The sequence below is a fragment of the Hermetia illucens genome, chromosome 7 (assembly GCF_905115235.1).
Source record: "Hermetia illucens chromosome 7, iHerIll2.2.curated.20191125, whole genome shotgun sequence".
Lineage (NCBI taxonomy): Eukaryota > Metazoa > Arthropoda > Insecta > Diptera > Stratiomyidae > Hermetia > Hermetia illucens.
This window is the reverse complement of record NC_051855.1, coordinates 12980108-12987277: the sequence shown is the minus strand read 5'-3', so window position 1 is coordinate 12987277 and position 7170 is coordinate 12980108.

The following is a 7170-nucleotide window of genomic DNA, read 5'->3' as shown; positions in this document are numbered from 1 at the left end:
CTATATGTTCCCTACTTCCAGATCTTTCAGCTTTGCATCTGGTATTAAGTATTCTCCCAGATGCCTCGACCTACTTTGCACAAGTGCCGGACCTTCTCCCAGGACGTGTATAGAGGTCGCGTCATACTCCTCACAAAACCTGCAGGCAGTGTCCGTAGATATATCTAGCTTCCGTAGGTGATAGTTCAGTCGACAATGACCAGTGAGAATTCCCACTATGATTCGGAGGTTCTTTTTGGTAAGGTCTAAGCAATCCTTTGTACGCATGGGTTCGTATCCCCCAATAAGCACCCTGGACTACTCCATCCCTGGTAGGCCCGCCCAGTATAGTTCCTTCAACCATTCCTCTTCATTTCTTAGAATCATAGCCATGAAATCGTTTCCGATCCCACAGAAAGGCCCTGGCTCGTGTGAAGGCGTCCCTGCACCCTTTTTGTCTAGTTCGTCCGTTGCCTCGTTTCCTTCCAACCCAGCATGGCCTGGAACCCAAACCGAAACCTTATTGGACGAGCCGAGTGTATTCAGTCTCTCAAGGCATTCCCACAACATCTCTGCAGATCGTGCGTCCTCTTGTTGAAAATCATCCAGGGGTTGTTCCGCCAACAAGAGGGGTGCACCGACACATTCCAACCAGCCCTGGATGTGACGGCAATTCCCCCAGCCACCAGAGACGAGCGCCGTGCTTGGACGAAGTACCGAATAAAGCCCTTAAACTCGCCGTGAAATCCAGACCGGACATGCTCATTGTGCAAGTATGTATGTTCGAAGGGTTTTTTCAGCAACTTGGAAGCGGCAAAAGTTGGTACTTCTGCCTAAGCCTGGTAAACCACCAGGTGAATCATTCTCATGCAAACCCATATGTCTTTCGGACACTCTGGGGAAAATGTTGGAATGGGTAATCTACAACAGATTACTCCTGGTTGTTGAGAGCCATGTCGGCTTTTCAGATTGGTATTATGGATTCCGTAAAGCCAGATCAACCATTGCACCAATGGCACCCACCAAATTGGTTACTGGCTTGGCCGAAGATGCAATTCACGGAAAGGGTAGTGTACCAGTAAATATTGCTCTGGACATGAAAAATGCATTCGATTCGGCCAGTTGGAATCTAATAGGGAAATCCCTAGCGAAGGGTGGCATTCCCGCCTATCTCGCTGCTATCGTTGATAGTATGACACCGATAACGGACCCCAGGAGTACTTTGTTTCCGCGGGTGTCCGGCAGGGCTCCGTATTGAGGCCACTACTGTGGAACATTATGTACAACGATGTACTTAATCTTCTCCTTTCGGAGGAAGCCACGGAGATGAGTTAGGCTGACGATGTAGCGCTAGTTGTTGTCGCAAAGTATCTCGAAAATGTTGAGTTATACTTAGGTGAGCCAATCAGTGCTGTTTGTTTCCCGATCGGAGTCGAGCGTATTCAGTCTCTCAAGGCATTCCCACACCAGTTTAGAGTTCACCTGGTTGGACCTAAGTGCCTTGATCGCTGCTTGGCTATCGGTGAGAATAGCTGTGTTCCGCCCCCTGTAGTTCCTTTGAAGATTAATGGAAGCACATTTGTCTATCGTGTGGAATATTCTAGTGTTCCCACCCATTGACTCAAAGTACATTTTCCTTGAACTAATGACACCGGCACCCGCTCCCTCTGCTTTGAGGGATCTGTCAGTGTACCAAGTAATCAGTTGCTGGTTTAAGCCGTATGTCGCCGCCACGCTCTCCCAGTTTGCCTTGTTACTCCAACGTGTTTCAAACTTCTCATCGAAGTGAAACCTCGTTGTCATGTTATCCCTTGGTATCAGTAATTCGAGACACCGCCTAGAAAGAATATCAATCTTCCTTCAATTTAGGCGGCTCCCCGCCTCACTGATACTACCGGCCATCCTGAATATTGCCCTCCTTGCCTCCATCTATATGTGTAGATGGAGAGGGGTTAATCCCAGAAGGACCTCCAGGAAGGCCGTTGGGCATGTCCTCATTGCCCCACTGATACACACGCAAGCCACCCTTTGGAGACTATGCAATTCCCTGGCTTGTATGCTGAGTTCGGTTCTTTCTGCCCAGACTACCGCTCCATAGCTAATCATTGGCCTTACTATTGCAGTATATATCCAAAATAGGATCTTCGGACTGCAACCCCATTTTTTTCCTGCTATGGGTCTAGAAGTCATCAGAGCCCTCGTGGCTTTCCGGCAAGTGTTTCCGACATGTGTCTTCCAGAGTAATTTTTCATCATCAACAACGGCGCAACAACCGGTATCCGGTCTGGGCCTGCCTTAATAAGGAACTGCAGACACCCTGGTTTTGCGCCGAGGTCTACCAATTCGATATCCTTAAAACCTGTCTGAAAACGTCCTGACCTACGCCATCGCTCCATCTTAGGCAGGGTCTGCCTCGTCTTCTCTTTCTACCATAGATATTGCCCTTATAGACTTTGCGGGCGGGATCATCCTCATCCATACGGATTAAGTGACCCGCCCACCGTAACTTATTGAGCCGGATTTTATCCACAACTTGACGGTCATGGTATCGCTCATAGATTTCGTCATTATGTAGGCTACGGAATCGTCCATCCTCATGTAGGGGGGCCAAACATTCTTCGGAGGATTCTTCGCGGCCAAGAGTTCCTTAAACTCATTAATCATTAAACCGTAAATAAACTGCCCTACCATGGGGTCCTGCAGGCAATTTCTTTCCACTGTTTCTTCATTCTGGGAACCGATTTTCTTGGAAGCTATAAGTTTTATCCGCGAATGATCTCTGCTTGATAATCCACACGCAACTACGCCAATTTAAACTCAGTTTTAAGGCTTTGTCTCCGGTAGGTGGAGTCAATTGGAATCTATTCCTGCGAATACTAATTGAAGAGGTCTGCTTCGGTTGGTCCCTTGGATTGGTTACCAATTGAATATCTGAAACATCGCTTGTGCCGCGGTCCGCGTATGACGGGGTTCCCACACACCATACCGCCAGAGACTCAATCCCCTCGAGCACATTGCTTGTTTTCCTATTTCTAGGCCTGTGACTTTTGACTTCTTCCAAGAGCCACCTCGCAATATATATAATATACGTCAACGAAGCTTCCACCAACTAACCATGTCGGCTCCTTAGAGCTACGAAATAAGCTCAAGACGATTTATGTCAAACAAGAATCAACAACCACTCCCGAAAACGAGTCCCAAATCCACCTTACTCCTGCCAATGAACCCTGAATTCAGTTCGCGTGGTCGCCGCTAGAATGACTACAGGATTACAGTACCCTGTAGGAGGCAATGTGATTACAGCATTGCACTGGCCCGAGATTATTACTCTGATTTGGCTCAGGTACTCATTCACAGCTGAGTCCACTGGTGTCCGACATCAAATTACGATACAAATCCCATTGCCACCAGTGAGATTTGAACCGCCATCTTCCGTACAACAGCGTTGTGCTATAATCACTCAGCTATCCGGACATGGAATGGGTGACCATCCCAATGGTCGAAATCCAAGGGCACTTCGATATCTTCCATTGGGAATCCCCTGCAGTAGCTGGAGATGATTATTGGACCGTTTGCACAAGTTGAAGCCTATTGTGTTCAGCAACTTTTTCAGTTGATGTTGCGCTTCAATTGCTTCGCTTAGGATGTCAGCCCCAACCTAGAGAGAGAGGGGGCATGTGCGAGGCCCCTCCTAATTTAGATATTCAAGGCACCGGATAGCCTGAAAGGATGCTACATGCCGTAGGTAACTGTTCGCAATTGATATGCGCGAATGCGCTCACTGGGGTCGTCTCTCCACAAGATGGTTTGGAAGCGTTGGTCATTCTCGTGGATCCAAATTTGTCTGTACACCTTTTCGACAACAAATACGAATGTAGGCAACCGGAAACGAAATAGAACGGAAAACAGTTCGGATTGGAGCTGGTCCTGTGGCCAATATGTCGTTGAGGGAGGCCCCGGAAATGGTCTTACAAGATGCATCGAAAACTACACGTAGTTTGGTCGTTGTGCTGGTTGGCTTCAGAACTGCATGGTAAGGTATGAAGTAACGAAGCTTTGATGACTGCCTGACGTCAACTACTCTCATGTGATCTAATTGGGCATATTCGTTCATGAAAGCTACTTACTGGGCCTTGAGATGGGGTGACTTGTTTAGCTTCTTTTCTAGAGAAGCAAACGTCTTAAGGGCCATGTTATACGAATCCCCCAATTCCGCCGTTTCGCCAATGAAAGGCAGCCGTTCTATAAAGCATCCTGCATTGTCTCGTATCGCGGTTTGCATGAAATGCTCCTCGTAGCGACGCTCTGCCGCCGTTAATGGGCGTGGCAGGTGGTCCACTTTCTCGAGCTCCCAAAAGTACGATAGCTGCTCGTCTAAGGACTGCTCTTTTGTGAAAATGCTTCGTATTTAGGTCCTCGGGAGTCGCTACTCTGCCACCAGCGAAACCAGTGATTCCGACACGAAGGTTACGTCTGTATTGCTTCCCTCGCACCCCGGGCGTCGGAACGTTGGGGTGGATCCGGTGTTTCGAACTACCAGTCCTGGTCTCGCCGCCATTTCCAGAATTCGTTTCCTTTTGGAATCTGTGTGAGGCATGCCCCATTCAAGTGCCCTAGCATTGAAGTCACCCCCGACCAGGATCCGTCCATCCGTGCCTAAGAGAGTGTCCTGCAAAGCATCAAGCCTCCGACGAAAGTCCGGCATCGTCTCATTCTGCGTAAGATAGACACCAAAAAACGTTATCCCTGAACACCGAATCCAAACAAAACCGTCCCCTCGGCCTTGAGCAAAAACTCTAAGGAGAGTGCCGTCCCGAACCCAGATGGCAGCGGTACCTGATATGTCAGGGTGCCATGAAACTGGGCCATTGTTTCGGTACTGCTCACTGATGAGTACTAAATCAGCTTTGGTCTCCGCAGAGAACTGCGCTAACAAGTCGTAAGCGGTTGCACTCCAGTGCATATTGATTTGTAAGATGCGAACCATGTTGACCATGTCCTAGCTCTTTCGCAGTGTGCGCAACATTCTCATCAGACGCGCCACGGTCCCTGCATAGGACGCAGCTTTCCTTTTATCCACTTTATGGCCTGGCTGACCTCATTTTCGGCATGTTCCTCTTCTGTCAGGTCCCCGACAGGTTGCAGACGTGTGCCCGTGGTCCAAACATCTGCCACATTTGGTTGGGGTCGTCCGGATTCGTATCCTACACACTACCCAGCGAATTCTGATTTTTCCGCTGTTTATAAGCTTCCTCACATATTGCTCAGCAACTTCAACCACAACGAGTTTCTGACCTCGGGAGCTCGCAGAGGTGATACCAATCCGGACATTGGTTACCTCTGTTTGATGGCCTCTTCTGCCTCGTTCTTTTCTGTGAGGCAATCAACGTCTCGCATTTCCAGAGAACACGTGGGTTCCATCAAAGCTTTCTCTCCTCCCGGAAGCCCCTTGACTGCTTCACAAAACGTAACTTTCTTTGTTGTCCTCGGGCCTAGTTCGACTAGGACTCCACCACCCTTCGTTCTATGAATGGAAGACACTTCTGTTCCGCTATCTTCGGGTTTGATCTTGTAACGGATTTCACTGAGGACTTCCGCAAAAGCCTTGCTTTTCGTTGCTTTTAGAAGCAGAGCTGGCGGTCTAGTCTTGCTTCGTCGTCCCACCTTTTCTTGTGGTGTTCCGCCCTTCGTGTCCGTCTTGATTTTAGGCAGAGGTATTTCTGATGACGCGGCGTGTTGTTGTCTTCTTCTTTTGAGCCCTGAAGAGTACCTGAGTGAAGTCTCTTCAGATGTCCCTTCCTCCTTTTCTTTTTTCCCCAGTTGGTTTTACAATGGGCTGTCTGCGGTCCGTTTAGTACTCGTAGAGTTCTTGTCCAGAAGCGCGGATGTTTTTGCTTCCTGCGGATTTTCTCTTACTCTCCATGTCCGCCTATAATATGAAATGCTGTCCAGGAGCTCCTCCAGTTCCATTAGCCCGTTTTTCACCCCCTTATCGACGTTTTTCTGGAGGAACGTCGCAGATTACAAGCGCTTCACAACTGCTACGCATTTCTTAATAAGCCTTTCCTCTTCAGCTTGCGCCAGAGTAATCGACAGCCTTCCCACTCGGCTTATATTCGAAACCATTTGGTTAGTTTCGGCAGTTTCCACTGTGCCTCTTTCCGCAATTATAGCACTGCTTGGTAAAGTTTGGGTTCCTGTCTCCGTTGCAAGTGCCGCATCACTTTGCGAATCCTTCTCTCCGTCTGCGCGTCCCGATGTCCCGTCGGGTATATCAGCCCTTGTTGCGTCCTTTGCTATGCGCTGGGCGAGCGGCGCATTTTCATTCTGCGAATAAACGCAGCCAGCTCACTCTCCGCTTCCACTATCTCCTCGTTTGATTTGTTTTTGTTCGCCTCGCCATTTAAGTTGTTTACCAGCGCATTGTGTACAAGGGGACGGGTATACCCTCGGGGACAAAGCCCCTACCCCAGTTTCCTGAGGCCTAACTTACTATTAGCTGATCCCGGAACTCAGGGACGGATCAACGCTCGCTCAGGACAACACGGTCTACTAATACCGGTTCAATGCACACTACCCGACCAGGGTCCCGAAGGGGCTGGCTCCTGATACACACCACAATTACCACTTTGGCAGAGCTAGGCTCACATCACCCCATCGACGTCGACAAGGAGTTGTTGACGGCTCCGGGGCTCCTAGTGTGTTCCGGCGGGTATCGGTTATTACCAGTTCGCTCTTCACCAAGAAACTTTCTCGAGGCGACTACCTAGGACGCAGATCGGCACTCCGGGGATGCCACTCCCCGTACCATAGGCAACCCATTAAGGATCGTTGTCGACCCCTGAGGTATGCAGATAATTGTAACATCCATTGTCCCTTGCTTGCAGCACTTCCAGTCTTCCATCCACATCGCCACCGACATCCAAGTTCCACACTTATAATGGACATTAACAGTAATTTTTGATTATCTCCACTAGATGTCATATCGTGCGGTTGGGATCATATCTCACAACCATGTTCCATGATTTTTGCCATCGCAATTACTGCGATGGATTATTGTGCGTGTAATTATTAATTAATGAATTAATGTTGATTAAATGACATTGTGTAGCCCGAAATTTGCAAAAATCCATGGAAGTCATGCATATGCTTCCCCAATAATGGTGGAAAAAGGACGATTACTAATTTTCT